We start from the raw sequence: 27387 nt of genomic DNA on the forward strand, positions 1-27387 counted from the left end.
TGAGTCCATCTGGCCTGTGAATGCTGAGGCAAAAGCTGCACATTTCACAGGAATGGCAGTGGACATCTTCTGTGACTCATACTTCCTCTCCCCAGCTCTTAAGTACTCATGCCCAGGGGACAAAGAACAAATGAAGAATTTAACTTCAGGAAAGAGGAGGATGTTTGAATAGACCTGTAGAATACTAAAGCACTGCAAATCAATGTTTGGTCACAGCAATTACATAATTTATGTTAAAAAAAAACAAAAACAAAACCCAAAAACCAACAACAACCAAAACCAAAACTGGTTAACATCAGCCCCATAGTCCAGGGAGTGTCAAACCAAGTTTGAGAAGGACATTTAGACCTCTCTGCCTCCTCACCAGCAAGTCACGCTTCAGTTGGTATGTCAAAGGATTTTTGATACCATGAAATTACATACCTGCTTGATTTTTCATTGAAGATACTGAAATCTGTGATGAACAAGCTATGAAGGCAATTAATCATTCAGTACATTAATCTCAGGAACAATTAAGTAGGTAGGCAAACTAATTAATTTATTGGTTTCCAGTATGCCATGAGTTCTTGTGCAGGCAATTCCCACCTGCAGCTTGGAAGTTGTCAAGAGGGAAAATAGATACCATCGCAGATCTGGACTTTCTCACCTGCAGGGCACAAGAAACACTTTGAAATTAGGGAATAAAAACTTCAGAGTGATCCTGCTGAAATGATCAAAAGAGAAACAGTTCAAAATGTGGGGCAAGCTCTAAAGCTGATGATTAAGTTAGAAGGTGAAGAATGACAATTTAAGAACTTATTGAGATGAATGAGAAGGTACAATCCTCTTGGAGCTGTTACTCTAGGCTCTCTGCAGACACAGAGAAGGTACCTGCATCAACTAGTGTTTGAGTTATATTTATCAGAATTACCTCTCCAAAGAACTAGAAACACATTATGCAACATGCAGACTTGGACCTTGGAGTATAACTGGTCATCAGGGAGAAGCTTCCACAGGAGACAGCACCTGCAGCAAAAAACACCACCAGAGAACAGCACAGACAAGCAGCCACAATAATGATAAGCCAGTCTAGAGTCAGGGAGCAAATTTCAATGCAAATTAGACTGAACTGGTTCTAACTGCAGCACAGACTGGATTATGACCCTACATACATCATCCACCAACTTTTCTTTCTAAAGTGCCACTAACTTCATGTTAACCTTCATTTTTTAATCCAAATATCATTAGAGTTTATTTACCCTAAGTTAGTAATTTCTCTGTGTCCATTTTGCAAACGTTTGGCTTGTTTACCTTTGCTACAATCACTGCTTTGCTATATTTCCTGATATCCACTATTTCCACTTCAACCTTTCTCATGTACTTTTGCTAACCATCAGACTGCCGTTCCAGCTATATCTCAGTGTTTTCCTAAATCTCTTTCTCTGGTTGCTAATTAGGATCGTGTCAGATTCAAACTTCTAATTTTCTTTCTTTCTCTCCCCAGCTCCTCTCTTTTTCCCTTCTCTCTTTCCTCCTTCTTTCCTGCTGTCTTCTTCCTTCCTCTTTTCTCTTGTCCTTCCTCTCTAAATATCACTTTTCTTTGCCTCTTACAGGCTTTCTCCCTACCCTTTCTTTATTTTTTAAGGACCAGGCACTGCTGAACTACTGCTCTTCCCTTCTGCTTGCAGTACATTATCAGGAGGACCAGATAAGTGGAACTAGATTCTGTTGAACTAAGCACTGTCCCTGTCATAACAACCTCTTCTACTTGCCTGTTTAAAAGCAGATCATTCTCCTTCTTTTGTTTTCTCTCCCAAGGCTTCCATTACAGTACACTTTCCATAAGAAATTTTCTATCTTGTTAAGTATGTCTGTGTATGTGTGTATGTAAAGATTTCAAGACCCAGAGCAAAAATCATGCTAACATAATGTAACTAACATATCTGTTACATCTCTGCTCAATCATATAACTTCTCATTACATTCCATGTCAAGTTTTGATGCCTGGCATGTTTTACTATTAATAAGTACTAGCTTGATTGCAGTAATATCTTTTGTAAGTCTACACAGAAAAGAGTACCACCCACTTGCAGTTCTCAGATTTTCAGATAAATTAGTTCATTACTGAGGAAATGACAACTTTTTTTCCTACCTTCTCCTTTTGAAATAATTCAAATATTAATATACTGATTGGACAGGTGGCATTTACACAGAGACTGATATGTATAAATAATTGTTACCTTTCTGAAGACAGAATGGGTTGCCGAAATGTTTTTGTAATTGTAGGTGGAGATTTTTTCCAAGTATACTGGTACTATTTATGGGTTTCCTTTTGTGTTCTTCTTCTTCTTGTTCTTCTGGTGTGAGTCTCTTATGCTCTCCCAGTTAACAGGATCCAGTCATCTTGAAGGTAGACTGGGTTTCCATAAAGGTGCTTGAAAATTCTGAAATGCAGCTGTCTAAAAGGAATCAAAACACACCCAGACATTTCCACAAATGAATGGGCAGACTTGGGACAAATTAGAATGGCTTAACTTATGGAATATGTTTGAAGTCTGCACAGTAGCATATCTTCCTACATATGCATTTAACTTTCATGATACAATGACTGCCCACTACTAGATTGTTATCTAGCATACAACATTGTAAACATGAATTTAAATTACAAATGGAGACCCTTCAGTTTGTGAGAACACTACAGCCAGCTGTAAAGATACACCTGGAAACAATGTCTGCTTCATAAATTAACAGTATTAGTACAGATGCAATACTATCGAAGAAAGGCTCCCTGGAAATAAAGCATGTTGAAATAAATGAATGCAGAGAGAAACTCAGTAAAATGCTTAAATTGCAGGAAGTCAAGGTGGAACTAAACAGCTCTAGAAAGTTGAAAGGAGTAGAAGAAAATAAATGTGAATATCAAAAGTAGATTATCATTCTATGAGACATCAGCGTATCGCAGTGAAAGTATAAATTGAGAGAAATGTGCAATTTAAGTAAATTACACCTAGAGGTAAAGACAAAGTACCTAAAGTAATTGGTAATGATTATTGATAAAATTAGTTTCAAGAATGAGCCATGCAGAGGGTTTGAATTAGCAGGATATCCATTGAAGTCAAAGAAGCCAACCAAAATTAGCTGAGGATTTGGCTGATCATGTGGAGATGTGGCATGGAAAAAAAAATGTACCTATAAATACAAAGAAATAGAACAAATTCAGTCTTTGAACAGATAGAAATAGGAAGCAGAAGGTTGAGGAAGACCATCTTCTCTAAGTCCCAAAATTAAGATCATGAGAAAAGTCTTCAAGTGTTTCTATTGAAATGTTTCCAAATTAACAATAGCAATAACAAGCTCTTGAATAGGAAGGGTGTGCCCAACACAAATGCTGTGTTTAGTAGAATGAGATAGAGTGTTGGTATGTACTTCAGCAGTGTTCAATTTTCTGCAATGCGCATCCCTATGCTCACCGGGAAAATGAATTGCAATTGACCCACACGTACAACTGGGACTTCAGCAAAATCTGAGGAAGAAACAACTTCATTAAGAAATAAACTGTAAGCTGGGGTAGCTCAAAAGTAGGAGATAAAATGTATTGTTTCCTTTCTATACTTTTAGAAGCATGCAAGATGGGAAATAATCTATGCCTGAAATGCTTCCATGGGAAATGAAAATACCAACTGGGCTTGCTTCAAAAAATGAAACTTGGGCTAAATTTGTAATGTATCAATAAAAATGTCATCAAAATGCATATCCCAGACAGATTATTCAGTGCTACCAAGCACTTCCCTACAAAGCAAGAGATAGCCTTACTCAATTTTATAGTGGGTCTACAAAAATTAGATATCGAAAATACTGTCTAGGAAGTGGAACGCTATTGCAAGCTGTATATTACGCAGGTTGAATAGGACATATGGAATAAAAATTATTTGACTGGCACTTGAGAGCTGAAGTTTTGCATATTTTGAAGTGTTAGAAAGAGAGATCAAGAGATGCAGGTGTTGTGTTTAGATATTAAATAAATAAACAAATAAGGAAAAAGAAAAATCTGACATTTTTCAAGCACATGCAAGTAGGAATAGCTTTATGCTGAACTGCATACCACCAATAAGACATGTAGGGAGTGCACTGAAAAATGACCAGTAAACATAGCCAGAGACCATTTATAGCTGATGGACAAATTCAAAACTATTTCACAAATCTTTCAGCCTCCGTCTCTTCTGAAGACAAAAACTGTTAATTTCCTGAAGTTTTCCAACAGCAAGTGCAATGTAATGTTGGGATATAATGTAGCAATAGAAATCACCGGGCAGTTGTCATCCGGAAGGTCAGATGTGGTAAGGTGACTGCAGTTTCAATCTCATTGACTCCACCTAAAATCATGCAGAAGTTGAATGAAATACAGTTGTGTCTCTGGATGGACCAAATTTCATAAAATTTAATCTGCAATTATAGCAAAGAATATTTTGAGTCTGCAGATTCCAAAAAGCCAAGTGATATTACTTTACCTTCATGGTTTTTGTTGTTGCTGTTTTTCTTTTGTGTGTGTGTGTGTTTAAGTGAGAAATAAAATAGATCAGAATAACCTTTAGGTTCTTAGAAAAGTTTTATCATTTATAATAACACGATACTTACATTATCATGTAATTATGGGGAAAAAAATATTTTCTACATATCAGTGCGTTGCCTGTTGTCTGATGGTGTCCAGAACACAATTCTGATTGACTACATTTTATTCTTGTTCTGCTAGATCAAGTTGATCATTTCAAAGAGAACACGCAGCACCAAATTACTTACTAAACATCTGGGACCATTTGTGATTCATGTCTCAGTTGCTAAGGATGTGCTTTGTTTGGTCCCACACCTTAACAATTTTTATTTTGCTAACTCCAGTGGGAATTTGACTGGCCTCTAAACACAAGGATTTCTGCTGCCTGCACTCTTTAGACATGCTCTGTGGCTGGAGATGTGATGTTCTGTAGTACCCAACAAATTCACCTGGATGTTAACTGTAGATATCCAGCACCATAAGCCCATTGCTTTTGGCTCCTGCCTAAATCAAAAGATTTTGAAGCAAGACTGGTTCTCCTTGTAAAGCAACTTACTGGCACTTTGTCCTGGTGTAGAAGCTGACAGTAGACACACACACACACACACACACAAAAAAAAAAAAAAAAAAAAAAAGTGCCCGTGAATTTACACCTGGCAACTGAATATTCTGTTTTCTCACAGGAGCAAATATTTTTGCCATTGCAGCTTACACACATGCTAGATAATATAGTGATTTCCAAAATCCACTGAAAGAAGTTCTCACCAGCACACTTCTCTGAATTTTTCTGCCAACATAAATGTCTATCTTTACACCATTTTCTGAGTTGGCCCTGCAGATAACAAAGTGATCTTATAATGGGCAGCTTGCACTTGGAGATTTCAGTCTGAGATCTGACAAAAGCAAAATGCTTCAAATTTTATTAAAAGGCTGAAAGTTTTAGGTTTTAATAGAAGAGTCTTCAGATGGGTACATGGTGGCTTGGATTTGGATTATTTGGCTGTAAACCCCCTCAAATTCACTGTCCTCTGAAAGGCTGCTGGCTAAAAGAAAATTCTCCGAGTAGTTATCTCTTGTCTTTCATAGATTGGAGTAGGATTTCTCTGCTTCCAACCATTTCTCCTCGAAGTTCTTCACAATAAGGAAACCCTTAGAGGTTAAAGAAGTAAGTGAGTTGCCAAGCTAAAGGTCAGAACAGCACATTTCTAATCTTCTTAGATAGGAGAGCAAAATTCTCTCAATAGCTGCAGAACATAATATTCTAGAGAGAGTGATATTCAGTTCTCCAGTGAGCTGATACAATGCTCACTTCTTGCATAAGGACTGCCTTGCTCTGGTAGGGTAAAATAGCCATGAAGAAGTGAAGAATAAATAGGAAGTTCACTCAAACTTGTTGCAGGAAAAGGAAGAAAATCTTCCAAATCTGGGGAGAAAGAAAACAGCCACTTTCAGTTCTGAGAGGACATGAACAACAGTGCCTCACTGTTGATTATGTATAAAGAAGTGTCCTTTCAGAGTCTTATTTTCCACATTGCTTTCCCAATGTCTCCTGCTCACTGAGGCTGTGTTCACTGTCCATGCTAAATGTACCACTTCCCCACCCTGAGGAACTAATTAGAGCTTATGGATAAATGTGCTTCACTAAAAGCAAAACAAAACAAAACAAAACAAAAAATGACAAAAATAAAAAGGACAGCAGAAAGGCATCATCTGGAGGTCTGCTTGCCACTGCCAGCAGCCTTTCTGCTGCAGGGCAGCCCCCATAGGCTTCCATTGCTGCGGAACTGAGATGTCAGTGCCATCGTGAGCTCTTGGAATGACCTGGCCCGGCGATGAAGCACTTGGACTCAGGTCAGTCAGATTTCCTGGATAGGCATGTGCAGTCCAAGAGGCTGGAAACCGCTTTCTCCCCTCCTTTCCCTGACCACACGGTAGAACATCATCTACCAGCTCCAGGTCGGGGGAGGCCAGGGGGACTTCATTGCTTTGTACTACTGTTGTTTCCCAGAACATGTCTTCCTGCGTCCTCAGCCAACACGGCACTGGGACATCAAGGCGGTCAGAGGCCGACATCCTCTCTCACCGCCCCCCCCACCTCCCGCCCCGCCAAGAGCTCCGTCCCAGCTTTCCCACCGCCTCCCTCAGCGGGAGCCACTGCTGCCTTTGTCCTCACCCCGGTGTCCCCCAGCCCCGCACGCCGGCACTGGCAGAGAGGAGAACCGTCCGCACGCCCTCGAGAGGGACTTTTGCTTCGCAAAGGCCATCAGGGCACCGGGGCGAGCCGGGGGTCTGCCCTGCAGCTCAGCCTCCGTCCGGCGAGGGTCCCGAATCCCCGTACTTGCCCTCCCCACCGTTCCAAGACCCGGCGGTCAGTAGCCCGCAAAACCCAAAAGTCCTTGGGAGCGGGGGGCTTCCCCGCTCTTTCCTCTTTGATTTTGGTGGGCTCTGCCAGCCTAAACGTGTCCACCTCGGGCAGCGCTCGGAGCGCGGGGAGGGGGGAGGTAGAAAGTCGGTGGGAGGAAGTTATGGACCAGCAGACCCCTAGGGAGGAGCCCCCCGCCCCCTACTCCCCGTCGCTGCCCTCCGGCGCCGGGGTTCCTCTGGCCGCCGTGGCCTCCTCCCCAGCTCTCTCCCGCGTGGGTGGCCCCGGGTGGGCGCCCCGGCACCCTCGCTGCCCGCCGGGCACGGAGCTCCCCGCGGGACCGGCGCAGCGGGGGACCGGCCGCCGCCAAAGGACGGGGGGAGAGCGCAGGGTATCGTTTCCAAGCTACCTCCGCGAAAATACATTTATTTATTCATTTATTATTATTTTATTTTATTATTCTTTGTTTTATCTTTACCTTATTTCATTTTATCCCCTTCTATTTTACATTTTTTTTTCTTTCTTTCTTTAATTTTCTCCCAAGGTTTGATGCCCACTGTTCCCAAAGAACCCTCATTTTGAAATCAGACTGTTGTTTCCCTGGAGGGTGGCTGGTCAGAAGTCAGGTGTTTGGGGGTTTGTGGTTATGGGGTTATTTTTCCTTTTTTTTTTTTCTTTTTCCTTTCCTTTTTTCTTTCCCTCTTTTTTTTTTTTTTCTTTTTCTTTTTTCTTTTTGTTTTTAATTTAAAACGTAATGCTGGGAGACAAAGAGGTAAATTATCTGCCTCGGCGTTGATGGTACGTCAAAGATTGCAAAGCCCAGGCGCTTTCTTCCTGCGAAGACGATGATTTATAGAAAATTGCAGGCAGAACACATGCACATTCTGGCAGCCGTAAAGACAGTCCCTCCCTTTTCCTTAATGTTCTTTTATCAGCTTCTTAGGAGGTGTCCGCTCCATTTGTCTGCATGAAACCAGTAGTCTTACTAGGAATCTCCAGTTCTGATGTTTTTTCCCCTTTTCCTTAAGAAGGATTCTCTAAATCCAACAGTGCTCCTTCTGCCCAGATATTATCCTTCCTCCCATTTCTCACAGCACTTGTTTGGGGTGAGGGGGGAGCGGTGGGGGAGAGGAAAGAGGAGAGGAGGGGAGGAGGGAGAAGATCTTTCTCGTGTTTAGTGATTAACTTGCACGGCTCAAAGAAAGAGAAGGTTTAGTGGGAGAGATCCTGCTTGTGTGCTTTGTGCTCACGGCAGTCTTGTGGATGGAAAGATCGGAGAGACCATGAGTTTAATGTTTGACTAGTACCTGGGCGACCGATTTTTTGTTATTTTATTTTATTGCTATCGTTAGCTTTTCTGCATTTGGTCTTCAGCTGAGCTGGGAGAGTTCAGACAATGAAGTTCTAACATGCCTGACCTCTCACAGAGCCAGTAAAATCTGGACTCCTTTAAGAAGATCATCTCGGCTTCACCACTCTCATAAAACTTCCTCGGAGCAGGGGAGGGATCTCCCCCTCCATCTGAACCGGAGCTCTGTGGTTCTAGTCTCTCTTCCACCCATGCAAATTGCAGTGCTTGAGGGCTCGAGAAATCCCAGTGATGTTCCAATACCAGCCATGCCCTTGCGCTCAAATTGATTTTGCCTCACTCCCGTGCATTGATTTTCTGAGTCTGCACATAACTCCTAATCCCCCCACCCCTCCACCCCCCTCCGTGCTAGGCATAACCCTAGAAAGAATCTGACCTGGTGTGGTGGAGCTTGGAGGGCTGGGGGGGAGGGGGGTCGCGCAAAAGAAGGAGCTAAGCACAATGCTTAATAGAACGAAGCTAAATATAAATGCAGACTACGGCAGCTTTGTCTTTGCTGGCTTGCCTTCATCACCAAGATACCTTCCTTTGTGAGCCTTGATCGTTTCTTTCCTCTGCTTTAAATAATCTGTCACAAAAGAGCAGACAACTAGGTGTTGGAAGGCACGAAAGTTATTTTAAGTAGGATTATTTATTTTATTTTGCAGCCAGAAACGTCTCACCAATGTAGGAAGTGATTTTGGTGCTCGGTAGTACAAGCTCTCTTTTCTCCTAAATGCTTGTGAGAAATAAAAAACCTGGAGATGACTGTCTTTATTTCCGGGAGTAGACTTCAAAATACGTGCCAGAAATGGACAATTCGAGTCTCCTTTCTCCACATCAAATGCGAGCTGGAAGGGGGATTAAAAACCAACCACGTGGTAGATCTGGTTTTATACTTTGCAACCTCCAGCTCCATTTATGTTCTTTACCCTGCTCAGGGAAGATTAGTCTCTAGATGGATGTGTCTGAGGGATCACCTCAGGGGCAGATCTGCATGCAGAAACCGGTTTTTGCCATGGCTGGAAGAAAGCTATGACCCAGCAGAGCACTCCATCCCAGCGGCTCCCCCAGCATCGCAGGAGCTGCTGAGCGCTCCTGGGCAGGAAGCTTTGTGAAGGCAACAGCTTGGAAGGGGAAGCTCTTCAGATCTTTCCCCCTCCTTCTCCTCCCTGGCCCGTGAGTGATTCAGTGTCCCAAACCTTAACTTTTTGTTACCACCTTCCTCCTCTTAATCTCCTTCATCTTCAACACCGCCTCCTCTATCACTACCATCTTCTCCTCCATCTGTCTGCCTCCTGGATCTCTTGTTTGCTTGCTCTCCCCCCCCCCCTCCTCTTCCCCCCCACCCCCCCCCCCCCCCCCTTTTTTTTTTCTCCTTCTCCCCCCCCCCCTCCTCTTCCCCCCCACCCCCCCCCCCCCCCCCTTTTTTTTTTCTCCTTCTCCCCCCCCCCCTCCTCTTCCACCTCCCTCCTCTTTCTTCTTGCCTTTTCCTCCTCTCTTCTCGTTTCTTTCTCCTTTTCCTCCTCTTCCCCTACACGTTGTTGTTGTTGTTAGAAAGGATTCTTGCACCCCCTGGTGCTCTTGCGTTTTGTGTGGTAGGAGAGGAGATTGTCTTCTTTCTCTCTCTCCCTCTGGTTGCTCATTATTCAGAGAGAGACACAGAGGGTGAGTGAGAGAGAGAGAGAGAGACGGATATCTCAGGTCATCTGCAGCTGCAGCAAACCAGTGAAGGAGAGAGAGAGAGGGAGAGAGAGGGGGGGAAAGCAGGGAAAGATGGCGATCCTCCATTGCTGAGACCTGGCAAGGAGCACATGAGACTCACAAAACAACTTCCACAACAATAACAAGAAGAAGAGCTAGGCAGAGAGGAAGAGGAGAGGAGACAGCAGCAAGAGCAGCAGTGCCGGGACGCTCCTGTAAGTTTCCGCAATTAAAACCCATCTCCGGTTTGGCATTGGAGAGATCATCTCTCATGTGTGTATCTATATACCTCTTTTTGTTTGGTCTTCTCCCTCTTTCTTTCTCTCCACCACCTTCCTCTGAAACCCATTCATTCGGCCAACGGAGGAAGGAGGAGGAAAGAAAGGAAGAAAAAAAAAAGAGGAGAGGGAGCGAGAGAGCGGGGTGTTTTGTTTGAGAGAAGTCTCTTGCATGGAGGAGGAGAAGAGGAGGAGGTGCTGGTGGTGGTGGTGGTGGTGGTGGTGGGAGGAGGAGGAAGGCGGTTAATTAATTTTTTGTTGTTGCATTAAAGGGGGGGTATGGGGAGATAAGTGAGATATCAGGCGAGCTTTCGGGGCGGGGGGGTGCCTGTGTGGATATGTGTGTGTGTGTGTGCGAGGTCTGGATGGTGCTGTGCGTGTGGACTTGGATCAGAGACGGGAGAGACACGGAGGAGAGAAAAGCTCCGTGCTGGCACGACCCAGGCAATCGGGTGACCTCTTTCTTCCTTTCTTTCTTTCTCTCCCTCTCTCCCCCTCTCCCTTTCCCCGTCCCCTCGCTGCCCCCGTCTCGCCGCTGGTCCCTCACCGGCGGTGCTGCCCCCGCCGCCACGCTCCTGGAGTTGGGATGCGGGGGTCCCCGGCGGCTCGGGGCTGGGGGGCTTCTGTGCCCGCAGGAGGCTGCTCGCAGTAGGACAGCGTTCGGCTGGAGAGCAGGAGCCATTACACACGCTTCTGCTCTCCTTTGAGAGAAAGAGAGCGAGAAGGGAAGAAAGGAATGGGAAGGAGCCCACTTCTTCTCCCTCACTTCTCCGATGTCCCTACCTTTAAACCAGGCAAGGGAGAAGGAGCTTTCTCCCCTGACCCTTTCTCCACCACCCGGAGCAGCTTTCTCCCTATCTCTCCCCCTCTTTCCCTTTCTTTATCTCCCTGTCCTCCATTTGCAAGCTGTCTGCTTTGGTTCCAGTCCAGGCTCCACAACACAAAGCTTCTCCTCGCTCTCGCTCACATGCACACACACAGTCCACAGGCTCTTTATGTCTTCTGGAGTAACCTTCTTCTTCCCCCCCCCTCCCTCCTCCGTCCTCCTGGCTTTGTGGTTTCTATTCTCCACACAGAGAGATCCTCCTGGAGCTTCATGTGGTTGTGATCTGATAGGATTCCTCCCCCCCTCACATCCCTCTTTTGGGGGAGAAAAGGGAAAAGTTTCATCCGTTTTTCTGGTGTTTGGAAGGAGAAAGACCTTCAAGTTTGAGTGCTTTCTGCAGCTGCTTTTGTGTGTGTGTCTGTGGGGGTCTGTTTGTCTCATGAAGCTGCTTGCATGTCTAAGAGGAAGTGACTAGTTTGGCAGAGAGCTGTGATCTGAGTCAGGTAAGCCATGTCATGTTCTCTAGCTCCACCAGAAAATGGAGGAGAGAGAGAGAGTAGACAAAGCTGAGATGGGAACTGCTCCTAACATCGTGGATGCCTCTCCATGTTTTGAAGCTTTACTGGCACAAGCTGGCTTAATCATGATTTTTTCCCCTAGGGTTTCTTCAATTTTTTCAATGTACAACATTGTGATGGGTCTTCTCTTTGACTTCATACTATCAGGAAATGAGGATTGGAGGAAATTGTTCAGATTCTCCTTCACACAGAGAAACACATCCTTAGGCTTTTTTGCTCTTACGCTATCATGTGGAGGTCACCTTTCTAGACATTTTTCTTTGGTTAAAGACCACAGAATTTAGGAGATTGATCAGTTGGCCAAAGAAATCATGTATTTGTGCATATATTTATAGATCTTTTAAAGCATTTGGAGGTAAGTGCACACAGCTTGAGGCTGCTCAGGTTCTTCCAGAGAATGTCATGAAATGTCATTTTTTTTTCTAGGTGATGCTGTTGATGCCTGATTTATGGGATTTTTAACTTCTGATTTTCAAGAGAATTCCTTCTTTTGGATGTATTTTAAGTTAAGATGGAATATTTCTCTCCACTCACTAGGTTGCATTAAAATGATATTGGCAAGCTTTTAGTAGGTTCCTCAGAGCATCATAAAATACATGATTTCTCTTGGAAAATATGAAACAGTTTTCACAGCTGTCTTTTTTGGTGTCTCAAAATCCACTTCCCCCCCTCCAACTCCTCTCCAAAAAAAAAAAAAAAAAATTATGGCAGCATTTTTGTTACGGTTTTAATGTAATTATGGAAACCTAAGATCTTTAAAGAGAGATAGCAATTGAAAAGGAATTTGTCTGATTTTCTTAAGCCACCTCTTTAACTGAAATCATTTTGGGTAGTCTCAGACCAGGCCTTACTCTCTTCCCACCAGCCTCAGTTTGCACAACAGTTGTACAGTAGATACAGCTGCACATAAAATTCAAAGTATGATGCTGAAATGCATGAGGGTGATAGCAGGATGAAGTGTGTTGAATTTGAAGGCACAGCTCCACAGAAAGCTACTGTTCATATGTAGACTGCCCTGATGCATTTAAGAAGGAATTTGTATCATGTAGGAGGTACAAATGACAGAACAAGAAATTGGTGAATCTGAATCAAGGCACACCCCAACAGGGGCATCAAGAATAGAAAGATTTGATAATTGTTATGACTAGAGTTGGAGTTGGGATGCATCTTCAGCGAGGTTAAAATCAATTATTTTTTTTTTTTCAGTGGAATAAATTCCTCAGTATGTAATTCAATACATCTGGAAAATATATTGCATTATTGGCTTCATGTTGTGTTACTTCTGGTAGCTGATATGTCACTCAAAGTACTGAGACACTGTGATTGTCACCATCTTTCTGAAATACTTTCAGAAGTGGGCTGTGGAACACATTATTTCAGGTATGCTGCATCTTTATATTTCAACAGAGTAAGGAGTTGGATCAACTATTTAATTTTTTTTTTTTTTTTTTTTCTCTTTGAGGTGATGTCCATTGAAGTATTTCACAGTTTATACACAGGTCTAAATCAGCAGCCACCAAAGACGATGAGAAAGTCCTCACTGACCTCTGGTGGTCTGGTCAGGTCCTAAGTATCCATGTCCTCTGTTAGGTTTCCTTAGGTATCTGATTGTGTTACATAGTTCAAAACTGTGAGATCCCTCTATCTTGAGAGGTCCTTCCATTGTTTGCCTTCAGACACATGTGGCAATACAAGAGCAAGTTCGTGATTTAAGTTGGGCATCTTGATGGCAAGGCATCTCGGCTCTCTCCTGAAGCGGCAGGCACCCTACAGGAAGCCAAACGTCACTGCAACCATTTATGTTGGAGAGTGGCATTACTTCTGTGGGAGTTTTCTTTATAATGAGACTGAAATGTTGTTAGGAGTATAACTTCTTTTCTTTTCTTTTTTTTTTTTTTTTTTTTTTTTTTAAATGATGGTCCTTGTTGCAGTCTTCCAAGACTGAAATTCACCTTGCTTTTAGAAGACCAACTGAGTGACTTCTATTTTTCAAGACCAAATTAATATATAAGAAGTAGCTCAAGAAAAATAATGTTAATTCATGAGATAGTGATGACTAGCATGTGTCTTGTCATAAGGCACACATCTTCTTCATTCAGTTAGTGGCATTCAGTTGCTTTTGATTTATGAGCAACAAGCAACCAAGATCTTGTCTATGGTGCAGGCTTAAACAGAAACTGCATTCTTGGGTTGTTCTTAAGTATGTAGACCCGCTTTCTTAATTGCTTTTCTTAACCCCATTAGACATAACCTAAGGACTGCTGCTTTAAAAATATTTAAACAACAAATCAGTTTCCTTATACATTTTTATTAGGTTGATAATGAACTACATTCAGGAGAAACTTAAAATATGCTTCTTTCTTTTTCTTTTTTCTTCCAATTTTCATTCCAAAAAGTATTCCAAATATTATTGTGTTTAAACACACTTTTAGTTTCCTTCTTGTATATGTTCAGATATGAATGCACAGCTGGACAGTGGAAATGAAAAGTAGAACAACTGCAGACACAAGTGGGGGGAAAAAAAAGTTGGTCAATTTAATCCAGCAAAGTTTATAACCATTTTTGGAGTATTGTGATTGACTTTTATGAAGATGTGAGTAATTGAAAAGATAGTTGATAAGTATTGAAGGAGAGCTATGTTCAACATAGATGTCTGGACATCTGGCAGATGTTACTCTGGGCCCCAAGGAATGGACAAGTTTAATTTTAGCCTCAGAAAGGAAATGGGAAGAACTAAAGTCTTATAATAGTAAGAGTTACAGTTTAAGGAAGGTTACTTCAAAAAAAGCCCAAAGCTGCCTCTTGAAATTTGGAACTCCCAGAAACAAATGTGAAAGATTTTTTTTTTTTTTTCCTATGAATGTCCTGATAATTCCAAATAACATGTGGAGGTGCAGTATAAACTGAGATTGCTCCAATTTGCTGTAACACTTTCTCTGCATGCTGTTGTGGATAATTACTTAAATTGAGCAAAAGAACATTGCTTTGTAGTAGGAAATTGCAGAAAAGGAACTTCTATCCATGAAATTAGAGAAAAGATATGTAGTATTCATTAATTAACATTGCCCTGTTATGAAGTTATCACTAACCAAACCTAGTGACAAAAGTCTTAGAAAGATAATTATCCAAAAACACCCAGAGAGATATTGAAATGAGTGACTGGAAGAAGCATGCTGGTAGAGGAAAGAAGTGCTTTTCTGACAGATCAGGGAAGGTAGTCCATGGAGACCTGTATCTGACTCTTTTCAGTTATTATACTTCTTCATATTTTGCTGAGTTTTCTGTGAACTGTAGTAGAAAACCATATCTATCTATCTATCTATCTATCTATCTATCTATCTATCTATCTATATGTATGTGTGTATATATATTCATATTTGTGGATATTTCCCTATTTTGAAATGAAATCATGTTTTCTGTGAACTTGTTTCAGTTGAAAAAAGCCATCTTCTACTATCAAGACTATGATGTCCTTAAAACTTAAAGGATATATACGATCAAACATGCATTTCTAATTGGTAAAATATCTTAACTTCATCAACATAAATGCTTACTGTCTTTTCCAATAGTAGATTCTTTCCAGAGTAGTTACTAATCGAGCAGTCCACCTGAAAGAATTTCTTTAATGGAAATCCTTCAGGTAGCAGCAAAATATAACATGAACCAATAGGGTGTGATCAGCAGTCACTGGAATAGGAATTGAGGAGGACAGCCACCTTCCTCTACAGAGAGTGAGCAAGTAAATTTGAGGGGAGAGAGGACAACAGTAAGAATCAATGTGGCTTATATGTCTCCTAAACTGTGGATACTTAAGTTCCCCAGGGAGAGCAACTCAAAATTTTTAGTGAAAGAAGTGCTGGAGAAGGTGGTGTTGGTGCAAGTCTTTAGCTGCTGGCAGAGACACAGTTAACATTGTAAACGGTTGAACTTCAGCATGGCACTTCTCCAAATGAGTTGACTGTTGAAAATAAAATGTTCCAGAAGAACTGGGAGAACAGGAAAGAAGTTAAAATAGCATGGCTCGTATGCCAGTGCTGAAAGAAGAAAAGAGGGGAGGAAGGGAGATAGCTCAACTTATGATGATTATCTTGTTGGCTGTAGTGAGAAGGCTTTAGCAGAAGATTCCAAACAAGGGGACCAGATTTAATACAATCTTAATTAATGTCCTGAGTTTTGGAAGTATTTTTCTACTTTCAGATTGTGTTTGGGAAGTTGAAAATACAGGTAAATAAAATATCACATGAGGTAGTTTTGAGTTCTGTTCCTTTTTTTCTTTCTTTATTTCCTTCTTTTTTCCCATTTTGGAAACATTACAAAGATCTAAAGTGTGCCATTCATCTTTTGAGTTTCATAGAGCTGTACTGTACGTTGCACTCCAAACACAACTCTGGAGGGATTTGAAAGAGGGATTTTGAGATGGGGTAAGAGGAATCTTTATTTCTGGTGGTTCTTAAAGATGTGGGCTTACATTCAATATCTGTTCTTTATCCTTAGTTATCTTCTGCTCTTCAGCAGTTGCATGTTGTTGTACAGTTGCTTTGTTCGGTTTGAGTCAGTCTCTGTTACTGTTCTCATCTTAAAATATCCTTGCTTAATCAATGTTTAAAGGAGCTTCCCTCCACCATTTGTTATGATTGCTTTGTAGTATTTTTTGAGACACAGTCATTATCAGAACATCAGTCCTAGACTGAACAGTGATGCTGCACCTTTTATTTCTGCTTCATCTTCGCCTCTTTGTTTTTGGCTTAGTTTTTTTGATGTAATTAAGGGCCTCCATAGTTGCTGTCTACAGTGCTTCTTTGGCTGTGGCTTGAAATGGTTTTCTGGGTAGAAGATGGTAAAGATTTCCTCAAGAAAATGATGTTTGGTGATTTAAAGAAGATGGAAATGAGACATCCCAGGATGTGCTGATGTGCTGTCATTGTTCTTGAGTGGAGTCAAATACAGTCTTTTTAAGAATACATGTTTAATAATGTCAGCATAGAGCTGTAGGCACAGCGTCAATGTCATGAGTGATTAGGAAGGACTTACTGAGAGCTTATCAGGGCAGCAATCATTGCAAGGCCACTATTTTGAGGACAAATAATTCTGAGAAAGCTCTGGATTCACCGGACTACTGTTAGTTTTCAGTGGTTAAACTCAAGAATGTAGTTGAAGTGCATAGCTTGTTTTTTCATGGTGGATGGTATAACAGTCTAATTGGGAATGGGCAGAAAATTGTGGTGTTATTTTACATCTAGCTTCTTCTCTCCCAAAGATGTTGTATGCCTGTGTTTCGCCTTCTTCCAATGCCAAGAAAATGTAATTAACAACTTGCTTCTCAGTTACATAATGGGTGGTCAGCAGCACTAGACAGTGTATTTGTGGTGGCGCTTTTTTACAGGTACAGTCTCTATGCTGACCTGAAGATTAAGAAGTAGGATGTTCAGCACTGGCACTGTTGCTATTAAAAAAGCTCTGGAAAGGGGCCTGAGAACCCCAGCTTCTGCTGTGGTGGAGGAAGTTAGGCCTTCAAAGGATACAAGGATTAGAGTGTCAGGAAAAGTAAATGGTAGCATCAGCACAAGTAGAAAATAGGCATAGCTATTCAGCAAACAGAAAAGTAGGCTAAGGCATGCCATAATTATGTGTAGTGGAAACTTGCTGCTAATAGAGCAATTGCGTGGGGTAGAGAGGCAGGAGAATGATTTTTCAACACAAAACAAAGCAGACATTGCAGAGAATGATATAGGAAGACTGAGGATTCAGTGTGCTCGTGATAACGTGAAAGAGAAGACTTTGTTTTGAAAGATGCTAAAAATGGAATCTTCTGATGTACATGTGGTCACTGTTTCCGTGGCCTTGTAGGACAATAGGGGCTTCTTTGCACTGCCCGAATGAGCAAACTCTTCCTTCTCACTTTCAGCTCTTAAGGTTCAAACAGTGCTGCTTCAGGGTGGTACTACCAGTTAAGGAAAGAAAGCATCACAGGATATTCCTTTTGGGAAGAAGATGGGTCATACTGGGTTGGTCTGTTGTAATGCAAATATTTCAAAATTAGACAGCTACTTATCACAAGAACCAGGCAAACACATAGCTCCCACACACTGTCCCTAGATCTCTCAATGCTGGCTAGGAAAAGAATAATGGGAGAATCTGACACCTAGAACCTGTGCTCCAGCAGCTCCTATTTGGAGTTTTCACCCACCTTACAAACAAACAGAGTAGCAAACGACTACATGTGCAGGAAAATTAGGGTTCAACATGAGTTTGATGTGCAGGGCATTGCATTTACTTTCTTAACAAACTTGATAGTCGTTTGACTTGCTGAAGACTTCAGAGTCTCCCAGGAAAAGGGATCATTACTAAAGCATTTATTGTAGTCCAAATGCCAGAATTCAGATGTCTTCTGATACTAAAAAGTATTTTTTTTCTTCTCTGTTTCCCTTTTGTTGATCTTAAATGACAGCTCAGATAATTCCATAATTCTCAGCTCAAATTGGGCACAACTTTTAGCAGGACTGGTGGAGGTATCTTGCTTGTATCATTGGTAGTTAACCAACAACTCCTCTCTTCCCCTCTTCCCTTGTTCCCCCTCCCTTGGACTTAACAGGGATATTTGAAATTAAGACCTTGGTAATGGATTCTGCTGATACGCTGAAACAAAACCATATGTAGATAAGAAAAGGCTCCTTTTGGGAGTGGTTATGGTATGAGATTGGAGCAGATCTGCAAACACATGGAAAAGGCAATTGGAGATACTTCCATTTTGCTTCTGTGTCACTGCTCTCATTCTGACCATCTTTTCTTAGGTATGTTGCTGCTTATGGTGAGTATGGAAGAAGAGATTAATTATATATATATATATATATACAGTATCCACTTAGTTAAGTTGCTAATACACTAGAGTCTGAGAAGGAAATGGACATAAAAAGTTAACACAGTTTCTTCTGTGTTGTATGAAAAATAGTGTTATCAGAAACATAAATAAATGTCAACATGAGCAAATTGGAAATGATTTATCTTTTTATTTGATTGGAAGCTCTGATCATGCATTTAAGTTTTTCCCTTCCTTGTCTGCATCTGGGTAGCTTTAGCTGCAGGATACAGGACTTGCAGCTCTGGTAGGCCATGAAACTGTGCTTCAGTCATGCCCAGCTAAATAACTTGACAAGTGTAAAAATGTTAACAAATGGCTGATGGAACACTGAGAGCCGCCAGACAGCTCTCGGCCCCATTAATTAGCTTCCTGACTGTAGAATTGTCTCTGTCCTCTCATATGGCCGTAGCTTGCAAGCCTTACAAGAAAGGGTTTGGGTTCCTGGCCAGAAGTGCATCCTTAAAGTTGAATTCATGTAACTTGAAGTCAGTCTGGACTGGTTCTTTTTGGTCTAAATGACCTTTTATCTTCAGTGGGGGAGGGCAGTGGGGAGAAAGCATATCAGCTTTCAACTATGTCAGGTCGTATAGAGGTCAAGTTCTCTTGTCTGTGATCGAGCATACGGTGTAAAACAGCCCTGTGCACGATAGCACCAGGAGAGGAGGAACTTATCAGGCCTTCAAGAGTAAATATGACTGAAGGCCAATGTGTGAATCAGCATATATGATGGCTCTCTGCTTTGGGATTGCAGGATTCATATTTGTAACTCTTCGGTGGTGCTGGCCAATGGTGTATTTCCACTGTTAGGCTGAGGAGAAGCAGTTGTTTCTCAAGAGCATGCAGGTTTCTCCTGCCATGTTATCCACACCCGTGTAAGACTGTATGAAATCCTTGGCTCCAAGGGCATAACTGTGTTACTCACTGGAGCTGCTGAAAAAAAATGAGTCAATACATTTGGGTCTCCCAGCTCTGTGAACAAATGAGTAAACCTGAATTATATTTAAATGATCAGATTACAAAGGTGATAACATACTACAATGAATTTTCCATTCCAACATCCACTCCACAAATACACCGCTCTCTTTCTGTGGTGGAGGAGGATGGAATACAGGAACTTCTGTGTGTTATGCTCCTGAAGGAACCAGATAAAAACAAACAAACAAACAAACAACAACAACAAAAAAACCAAATGCTTAAGTCACATTCAGAAAATGTCTTTGAGACCAAAAGCCTTGAGTCAGAAGTTGCTTGGCAGGATGACAGGCAGGTTGACCAAAGGTTGCATGTGGTGTTCTCTTGCAAAATGAGCATGAAATGCTTGTTGCCCTCCATGATTCTTCAGTGCTTCCACAGGTTCACCCATGTTACTTCAGTAGTGCACAAGAACATAATTTGCTTACTGGTGTTATGTCCTTATCTCTGAAGATATTTATTTTAAGAATTTATGTCTACATAGGTTTGTTAATACTGTACTGTAATATCAGATGGGCTGCTGAGACCTCAAGGGGGTGAGCAATCTATTTTTAGTGTGTTTGAAGGGTAGATGATGTTTCAGGTTGTGGAATGACTTTCTGGGGGGACTGTTACCATACACTGAAGTTTTGTATGTCATGGCAGTGGAGAGCAGTCATATGATGATGAGGTAGTAACTTAAATGGGATATTAAAGAAATCCTGCTCTTTGGGGAAATTTCAAAGATAGATGGAGCTAAAATGCTGCATAGTCTATTCTTATACTTGTTTCCTTGATATACTGAAGACATCTAATCCTCTTTACAGGTGAAATGAGCAGCCTGCTTATAAGCTGGAGGCAGTGCTTGCTGATTTGTTGACATCCAGATCGAAGAGTTATCCATGTCAAAGTAAGAATTTCAGTATCCAATAACCAAAATACTGTTTAGTTGCTCATGTGGTGGCACTAAAGATGGTTTGTCATCTCTTACCGCATCAGAAAGTAGTGAAATGTAGGAAGTTCTATAGTAGCAGTGCTACCCTATTTAAATGTATTTGAGATCCTAGCCCTGCAGAGGCTGGAGCTTTGTGTTGAGAAGACTGCCTCTGACAAATGCCTGCTCACAGTAATATGGGCAATGATTCCAGCCTTGCTTTGGAAGAACTGCACTGTAGTGGTAGCCTTGGAGAACCAATTGTAATGACTTATTATAGTTAGGTTTTATGTGAATTGGCTTCCTATTTTCTTTGGAAGTCAGTAAAATTGCAGCTTCTACAAGATTCTCCTTACATTCCTGGAATTTTGTTTTGTGTACAGGCATGTGCATTTTATTTATTTAATAAAGCTTCGTTACCATTATTAGGAACGTTAACAAAAGCTTTATTAATAGGTCAGACTCCATCTACCACTGCATTCTCTAGTTATTGCAGTACATTTGGCAGATAACAGAAGATGAGGGCTAAAGCCCTTTTCCTGCGATAGACCAGTCATTTGAATTGTGCCTGTGATCTGATTCTGAATTTTGCTGTGGTTACTCCTATGAATAAACATCTGAAGATTCAATCTTCTGCCACATAGACTAATTCTTTTGGATTTCTGAGGAAAGCATTTTGAAATCACATCTTGCACAGAAGATGCCCTCAGCTTTCAACAACTACCACCTACATAGACAAGATGTTCATTTATTGTTTGTGAAGGCATGGTTGTAGCTGATTTGCAAGCATTAATGAGAGCTAATTCAGTAGGTAATTCTTTAACTTTCATTTATGTGCTCCTCTTCTTTCATTCTCACTTTTTAATATACTAACAGGGGGAGAAATTTTGTCATAAAAACTTAAATTTGAATTCAGCTGATGCTGGCACATCCCTGAAGAATGATTACATATAAAGTTGGGGGTGCTTTACTGAGAAGAGCTGTGTTGCTGTGCTGCCTCTAGATGATCCTCAAGCATTTTGGATCCTCATCACTAACTCTGGTGTTTTTGGAAGCCATGACCTTTCACATATTTTTGCCATTAAGGGAATCCTTTTAATAAACACTAATATGGTAATTGCTTGTTCAAGACAGAGGTGCTTTGGATCAGGGAAAATGTAACCTAGACCCTTTTACTATGACATGAGTGGGTACATTTGCATATGTGTATATAATGCAAGTTGCTATCTATGTGGTTCATACTACCATGGTACTTTATCTGGCAGTTCATTTAAATATTTACTCCAAAAGATCTTCTTCTCTGTTGGTTTGAAGCAGCGCTTCCAGTTATTTTTAGGTCATTTTCATCTTAGCAACCCTGCTGGAGATAAACCAGACACAAGTGCAATAAACTGTTCCTGCATTTTGGTAGAAATTAATAAAATAAAGTTTAATGGTTTGGTCCCAAGGGAGGAACAGACCATCTGGTTAGCAGAAGGTTCAGCCAAGTAATACAGTGCTGAGAGTGCCACAAACCAACCTAGAATATCTAGTAATGTGTCCAGTTGCTGCATGTATTAAGCATTGAAATGGTGCTTTCAGATCTGCCGAGCCAGCAGTTCTGTTACCACTGCTGTGACGCAGGAGATAATTCTGTTGGGCAAGCATCAGCATGGGGGTGGAACTACAGTACAGGATGTGTAATGTCAACATGAAGCATGGGAGCTGGCAGTAAGAAGGAAAGCAGCCATTTCATGCCAGTGCAGGAAACCTAAATAGATTTTTTCCCTCTGCATCTTGTCCTTTTATGCTGTTTTCATACTTGGTGCTAAATGATTATCTTCTACTTTGTCATCTGAAAACTCCAGCCCAGCAGGGTTTCATTTTGTTCTCTTTTTGAAGCTGTTTGTTGTTTGTTTGTTTGTTTTAAACAAGTGAAGTGCTCTCCAAAAGCATGTCTGATGGACTTCAAAAGGGGCTGGGGGGAGCTGAAGGGCTAAGCAGATCTGGAGAAAAAGAAGAGTTCAGTCATGTGAAAGTCCCAAGCTTCAGATGAAGTTTCATTGTAGATCCTTTTGGCTCTAGTGCAGAAACAGTTTGTTCAAAAGCTGTAACTATTTAAGAACACCATACTGCAGCTGAGAAATGCACAAAGGTATGAAATACTGCAATTGATGACATATAGTCTTTGAAACTGCTATATAAAGAAACTATAGAAATCTATTGTAACTGTTTCTGCTCTCTTTTTTTAGCAGGAATATCTTTTTAGAATTTCTTTTTCCAGTTTGGTTAAAACTAGTGACAAATTACTGTGACAAATTACTTGTGTGCCCCAGTGGCGCAGTGGTAGGAATGCCGCTTTGCAACACCAGGGCCCAGGTTCGAATCCCCCTGTGGCGCAAGTGGTAGAAGTGCCGCTCTGCAGCACAGAGGCTTGAATCCCGGGGGTTGGACTTGATGATCTCTAAGGTACCTTCCAACCCGCACGAGACTATGATACTATGATGCCATTTTTAAGTGCCAAACAGTTAAGTTACTGTCCAGGAAAATAACTTCTAAATATGTTTGCCAGGCATTCTATGGACTTTTGAATCTTAAAAATTTAGTGATTTGGTTTTGGTCAGCTCAATCATAGACTGGTATACTGTGGCTTTTTTCCTTATTTGTTTTTGGTGGTGGTTGTTTTTGATGTTTTTGTGTCCCCCTACTCAAATGTTTGGAGTCATCTTCCTGTAACCTGGCAAGCTCCAGAAGACTAGAGCTTGCTTCTTGACAGGCATGAGAGAGCTATACTTTGTGATCAGAGCTCTCATGATTTCTATTGCCTGTTCAGCAGAATTTTCAAAGAATAATATTACAGCTCCCCTTGAATGAATCCTTGTCTTACATGCTGTTCTGTGGTAGCCCTGCAAAGGTATGACTTTCTTCATATGTTCCTAAGAACTGGAGTGGGAGTCTGGGAGTAGTCAGCCCACAGGTATGTTTTCCCAGTTGCAATTTGGTGATGGGAGGAGGGGATGCATATAAAACAAGTCTTGTGCGTGAAGACTGTTCTGTTATACAGTAACTTCATCCTTGAGCAGTATTCCTTGCTCCATTGGCCCCATTGAGCAGATTTTTTGGTTGAAGCTACAGAGGTCTTATGCTTCTCCATAGTGTTCTTGCAAGGAAATGAAACTGAAGAATTATGTGAAAGTTGAACATCATTTCTTAGGCAGATTTTTTTCTTGATTGCATAGGTAACTCTATGTTGTAGCAGCTGCTTAAGCATCAGAAATATTAAGGATGCAGTAAGAATAATAAGATTCTTAAAAGATATAGTCATATTGTTCATATAATTTCTTGTACAGGTTTCATTTTATGGAAGCTGGAAACTATTTGTCTTCTCCGGTGATGCTGAACAATTTCTAAAGCATGCTGGAGAATGTTCATTAGAAGTGTTTTTGCATAGACGAACAATTCTGCTAAATTTTGTCTACACCTTTTCTCACTAAAACTAGAACATCTCTATAGTGTAAAGAAAATACAGTGTCCTTGACTTTTTCATACCCCAAAAGGTGCTACTTGCTGAAGATAGTTTATTATAAATAACTACTAAGATGATAATCTCACCACAGCATGCTTGGCAGTCTTCCATTGAGTTAGCCTGTTTCAGCAAGGAGCTGTCGCCGAAGATACAAAGCAATCTGCAGGGACATATGATCACACACACTGCCTGCTTTCTCTGTCATCATGGATGCCTCATCATTTCCTGTGTCTAATGACTAGGAAATGGAATTATCATCTGATTCTAGCAAGCTTCAGCACCAGAAAGATGGATTTTAGTTCCTCTCTCATAAATATCATGTGACAGAAGTTTTAACTTGTAGGAGAACATTTGTTTGACTTGGCTGTGGTTTTTTTGTTTCTTTGTTTGTTTCTGTGGTTTCCTTTTGTTTTTATTTGTTTGTTTGTTTGTTTTTGGTGTAAAAAAGATGGACAAAAGCTTCTGGAGAAACAGTGGACTTACAGATGTATGCAAAATGTTTTCCTGTTATAAGCGGTGGAGAAACATACCTACAAGTGCCAATGAAAATGGGGCAGAGGTGAGGTGGTTTTTCTGGGCTTTGACTGCCTTCAGAATCTCTTATTTTTAAAAAAACCTCAAAGACTATGGAGAAAGACATAAGTCAACCACATAAATTTATTATTTCCAAGGATATCAGAAGACTGGTATTAATTCCCTCGGAGGTTCAGTGTCAACATTTGACTGCAGTCATGCAGCTTGATGGTAACTGATTTTGAGTTTAAAGAGTTGATAGTACTTTGTGGTATGTGGGTGTGGACTTATAGCAAGTCTTGTTCAGTGGGTATCACTGACTGTTCTAATCAAAAATCTTTTCAAGTAGTGTGCTGGCATTTTTTGTGTTTTATTTTTTTAGAAATAATTTCATCAGACCATCTCTTCTGCTTTGTTAATTGAATAATGTAAGTCAGAACTTCATCTAACCTGCATATTGAGGTTAGCCATGTTGTTGATATCTCATGCTTCTCAGAGGCCTAGCAGCTTATATCTCAGACCTTTGCCTCTTTGACTCTTCAAAGATGTAGAAATTAGTCTAGAAAAAAAACTGGTAAGACTGAGATAGAACAAATGAAGGTACAATTATGGTAATTTTTTTTCTCCCTGATTTGATAGATAGCGTTAAATACTGTATCTCAACAAGAACAAGGAAAAAACACAACATGAAGAACTTAGATGTTGACTTGCAGGCATTAGTAATAGTCCTTTTTTGCAAAACTGATATATTTTATATTTGACTCGTATGGGAAGAGACTTGCTCTCTTCAGCTAAGAAAACATGGAAGAGGCAGAGAGATGTTACCATTCTTTGTCTTAATGATGATATTCCACCCCATAAACCCTACAAAGGCAAATTCCTGTGTTCTTTCTTGACATTATGGGAATGGATTAATGATGAGATGGGTTCTGCTCACTCTAAGATGAAGAAAGCACTTGAACTGATGTCCAGTGATTATGGAGTGTTCTTCATCTCTGAACATCTGACTTAGATAGCTGCCTTTATACTTTGAGATGGCCATTCTAAATCTGTCATGTTCAGGAACTGCCTAACTTGGATGACCTTGTGACTTAAAAGAAATCCTGTGAAACTGCTAGTTGCAACCTTACTGAAGGACACGTTCTGAAGAGCTAGCTCATTAGGCAAGCTTTGAAGGGTGTGCTCTGCAGAGTAGCTTCCTGTTATTTGGTTAATGGTTGACCTAGTTCTATTGCCATATGCTTCCTGGAACGCATTCTAATATCAAATATGTGCTAAAGTAAGACTGGGATAATAAAAGGAAAGTCAAAGCCTTTATGAAACAGAAATCATAAAGTGCTGTTGGATTTTGGTGGTAGTATTTGATGTAGTTACTAAAATGGCAGTTGCATTGATGATGATGGAACAGTACTGATACTGATTGCAAGTGCATCAAACATGTTTAGGTATTTTTTTAGGTTTGTAAAGGCTTGTATCAGTAATGAGTATGTTTGAGACTGAAGTTGGGAAGTGAAGGCAGTGAAGCACTTGGAGTGATATTATAGTTGTGAGAAAAGAGTAGATGAGATTTAGTTAAAGGCAGGAGGACTGCTTTCCCTCCCCCCCCCCCCCCCCCCCCCCTTATTGCTAACCATGGAAAAACATTTTTAAAATTTATTTATTTTGCTGCTTAAATCCTAGCTAAGAGGCAAAAACAGAGATTCAAGTTTTTACCTGGTGTATCAGACACCATATAGCATCCATAGTCGCACTAGACAAAAGTTGAGCCTGCAACCTGACAGACTTGACATCCTGAAAAATCATCAAGCAAAACCTTCTGATTTTACCTCCTAGGACAAAAAAAGAAAGGGTGTGTGGTAACAATTTCATATGCAGTGTACCTAATGGTGAAAGAGGGGGAAGGGAAAATTAAAGCTGCACTTTGTAATCTTTTGAGAGTTCATGTCTGTATGAATAGATGTGGTGACTTATTATTCTTTGTCAGTCTGCGAATCTGAACTGCTTTCCAGATGTACCACTCTGAGTATATATTCATATAACCTGGCAGTGGCTAACCTGTGTCATTTCAGTCGCAGATGGCTTGCAAGCAGTTCAGGTGTGAATTTCAAGCAAAGGTATGTCATGACAGTAGTGGGGGTTGCTGTGGGCGTCAGTGTAGGGAGAATTAAGGTGTCAGAACTTGTAAGCAGCTGTTGTATCATGCTTATCAACATGGGAAGCATCAAACCTGCAGAGAAGTAGTGAGTTGTCTTGGGATACATAATCATCTTCTATGTCATTTTTAAGGATAGGAACATTTTGGCTTATTTGATTAGGATACATGGTGTAACAATGTTGTATAATTTCCCTTGAATACTGTACAAGACTGAGCAGTATTTCTGTAGAACTTACTGGATCTAGACAAAAACAAACCACAACATTTTTAGATGGACACAATATGTTGTGTGAGATGTAATCATACTGGTCATGAAAAAAATATCTGCTCTGGGGACTGACACAAGCACAGCTATTTATGCAACCTGACCAGAACAAAGGATAATGCTTCTTGCAAGATCAGACAGATCTGATGCTTCAGCAGGCTGAGCAAATGAATGGAGGGAGGTCTTCTCTTATCCATTGTCTCAAAGATGTGGGCTGGTAGGAAAGAAAGGGAGGTTGAATAGAGCTTCTGAAGGAATATGCTGCTTTGTGTTCTGTGGGAAGAGAGCAAGCGGGAGTTCTGGAAGTTCTCTGCATTGGCAGGATGACAAGCTTGTAATAGAAAAGTGTGGCAATGGACTACTGGTATTGAAAAAGTACTTTCTCTTTGGTAGCCTGCTTAGAAAATCATTATTAGGAAGCTGAGGAAATATATCAGGCTCCAAAAATGGGAACAAACCTAACATGAGAGAAGCTCAGTAAAAGACTACTAGTAAAAGACTAATCCTGACCTGCTAGTAAAGAGTGATAAAAGATATTTTCTGTATATGAAGGAATTCAGAGTTTTCTGTCATCCCCCTTCC

At 40.9% G+C, this 27387-nt stretch overlaps 1 protein-coding gene across 9 annotated transcripts in view; it reads left to right on the plus strand.

Moving 5' to 3' along the window:
• Window positions 1-9745: 9745 nt before the first annotated feature.
• ZNF462 (zinc finger protein 462) overlaps window positions 9746-27387 on the plus strand; it is an 87940-nt gene continuing 70298 nt past the window's right edge. For 2 of the 9 annotated variants that reach the window (XM_015849605.2, XM_032441160.1), the window contains exon 1: window positions 9747-10156. The gene's annotated coding sequence lies outside the window, so the exon portion shown is untranslated. Of the gene's footprint in view, window positions 10157-10547; window positions 10672-10717; window positions 11549-12829; window positions 13004-18215; window positions 18415-20260; window positions 20344-27387 lie in introns of those variants that run through there. The other 7 variants (XM_032441161.1, XM_032441163.1, XM_015849603.2 and 4 more) reach the window with 6 other exon arrangements.

This window comes from Coturnix japonica, chromosome Z (assembly GCF_001577835.2).
Source record: "Coturnix japonica isolate 7356 chromosome Z, Coturnix japonica 2.1, whole genome shotgun sequence".
NCBI classification, from domain to species: Eukaryota; Metazoa; Chordata; class Aves; order Galliformes; family Phasianidae; genus Coturnix; species Coturnix japonica.